Here is a 3,169-nt window from a genome sequence, read left to right on the forward strand (position 1 = left end):
GGTATATTGTCTCATTATATGGAAAATCATGAAGAGAAGGGATGAATCCCAAATAGGCCCCATATTCTGTGGCAAGTTCTCCTCAATTGAAATGACAGTCTGAGGATCCACCACATAGACTGTCATTCCAAACCAGTCATACTTATGTGCAAGTACAAAGCCTTGACTCTGTACACAAACCAAATATCTTATACATGCAGAACCTGTCTTGTTTTCTGGATGGAGGAAATGCCATGACTATGTGTGGTAGTTATTTCCAAAAAGATCAGATCTTAGGTAAAGTTACTTAATATTTCTGTCTGCGTATGAAACAGTGCTGTGAGAAACAAAGGCTCAATAAAACAGGCCAACAATCTTTTTGTAGAGTTTAACTCACCTAAAGATCCTCATTTTAAACCCACTTAAACATAACTGTATAGTATATCAATCTTACTAATGATTCTGCTTTTCTGTTGGAGAAATTAAAAACATCTCAAAAGTCAAATTAAAATTGAATGTACCCAAGTGAAAAAAGAAGAGTTTTAATTACCTTCTCTTATTTTAAATGTATTAGTAATTTACAGGAAGTCCAATTAACTCCAACTCTAATCACCTCTTTTGTAGACAAAGATAAATTAACATACCATGTACTCTTTCACCAGCTTCTCTGGATCTTCATTCAGGTACGCACACAGACCTTTGAGGATGCACTCTCGTCTGACTTCAGCAGTGTTTTCCTAAATACGGAGATCAGAAAACAATAAGAACAATCACAAAAATCCAGCAGTAAACTATAGGGTCACACACTTGAAAACTTGGCTAAATTCAAAGGAAGTCACAACGAAAGTGATCAGAGGCTTGCAGCCTATTTGAAAGATATTTAAAATTGTTATTCTAATTTCATTATGCCATCACTAAAATTAAGTGTAACATTTTATTTAAACTTCTAACTGAAGCTGTCACCTAAGAAATATTTATGTCTGAAACAAGGACGCAGTATAGGGGGATATACTGTGAAAACTGAAAAATCAACTTCTGCCTTCTCCCAGTGCTAGAAACAACCAGTCAGAGGCAGGAGAGTTTTAATGCTGTCAATCACAATCTCATATTGCTGCTCATCCTTCTTCCCCCCTGGCTCTGTACTATTCTGTAGCTAGCATAGGTCTGATAGCAGCTCATATCTACTAGACAGAGAGAAACAACACTCCTTACAGTTTCACATCCCCATGCAAATAAAGACTAGATTCAGTCATTTTAGATCTGGCAAAACTCACCATTAGCCACTGAACCGTTTGAAAGAACCGTTTGAAGTTTTTCTAGACACAAGACCTCGCGTGATCTCGCTAGCATCTTGCGTGATCTTCCGTAATTTCGCTAGCATCTCGYGTGATCTGCCGTGATCTCGCTCATCGCCTCCAGCACAAGATCAGTCTGACTATAATGAATCCTATTATCTCAACATGATTCAATTTCATATACGTTAAGTTGTTGAATTTCTTGTTTATTCAACATGATTTTATTACGTTTTTGTTTAAAACATGAAATTATTGTGTTAAAAGTACATTATATTATTTTGTTAATGTAATAACCCCCTTGGTTCATTTTTTTGAGTGTACACAAAACAAAAGTATATAACAAAAATTAACTTAATAGATCTATAAATAAACTGAATGTATTTAGATGGAAAAATTAAAAGCACACACCTTTCCCGCAGGACAACATGACAAAAGGGGAGGGGCTAAGGGGTGCAAACAATTTAAAGACAATACCACAGAAGAAGAAATAAAAAGGAGGGGCTTCCGATCTTAAAGTAATACGGTTAAAACAATGACAGAGGTGTTTCAGTAAGATAAGGAACAAGACAAATAATAAAGACATTTTGTGTAATTATAAAAGAGAATTGCAACCAGGTTACAAAATATTGTTTTAACTTGCATTGTTTCAAAATGAGCTTCATGTAGCACCGAGGCTTAAATATAATTTCTTAATGTCCATCCATCCATCCATTTTCTTTACACCCTTGTCCCTTAGTGGGGTCGGGAGGGTTGCTGGTGCTTATCTCCAGCCAACGTTCCGGGCGAGAGGCGGGGTACACCCTGGACAGGTCACCAATCTGTTGCAGAATTTCTAAATGTAGTATAGTTAATTATTTTTACGTCTTTCATACTCCTGCTAATGGAGTATATGCCACGAGAGGTGGTGACGTATTTCCGTTTGAATTTATGCCACATAGTTTGGTTCCGGGTCCTGCTTGCTCCTATTGTTTTAAAGATCTGTACCATGAAAAAGACGCAAAACTTAAAATATCTGCGAGCTACTGGTACAACAACTGAATTTGGTGGTGTGCCATTGTCCAGTAATTAGCCGGTACCATCCAGTGCTTAGTTTTTTCATTTTCTTGCTGATATCAAGGTGACAGCCGACTGTAGCCAAAATGTAGCCACTACAGCTAACACACGGTTTGTAGCTGCCTGCTATTTCAAGGCTTGAGGATATTAAARATCCAGCGTCAGAAATGGGAAGACGGAGGTTTAAAAGGAAGCTGAACGCGCTTCGTTCAGTGGARTAATTTGTTGGAGGAAAATAATGCTGAAGGAAATCCACTGCTACAGGAACAGGCTGAGAACAGAGGCAGCGATATTCGGCACAAGGTAAGTCAATACGTGTGTGTTGATGTATGTGTTTGTGTTATACAGAGTATGAAATTATTTTTAGGCAACTCCTTAGCTTTTGTTTACATGACAATTATATAAAATACATTTAACATGCAGTCGGAGCGACGAGCCCCTCCGATACTGAGCGGTAATTTAAGAACAGCCGAGAGCAGCAACGCTTCAGCCCGATTCAAACCACACAAGCAGTCAGCAGTGGTGGAGAAAGTACTCAAAAAATTTACTTAAGTAAAAGTACAAATACACAGTCAAAAATGTACTCAAGTAAAAGTAAAACTACCACATTAACATTTGTACTTAAGTAAAAGTAAAAAAAGTACTGGCTTTTAAAAATACTTAAGTATTAAAAGTAAAAGTACTTGTTGATTAATACCTAATTGCTAATATCATTAAGTGAACCAATCGTATTTAATTTTAATACGTTAGAAATGTGCCATTTTAATGAACAATGCCACAGATAAAGCATGTTTTAATTGTGTTTACTCTGTAACATAGTTTAGACTTAGATATGTGATTCT

The sequence above is a fragment of the Poecilia reticulata genome, linkage group LG7 (genome assembly GCF_000633615.1).
Source record: "Poecilia reticulata strain Guanapo linkage group LG7, Guppy_female_1.0+MT, whole genome shotgun sequence".
Taxonomy (NCBI): domain Eukaryota; kingdom Metazoa; phylum Chordata; class Actinopteri; order Cyprinodontiformes; family Poeciliidae; genus Poecilia; species Poecilia reticulata.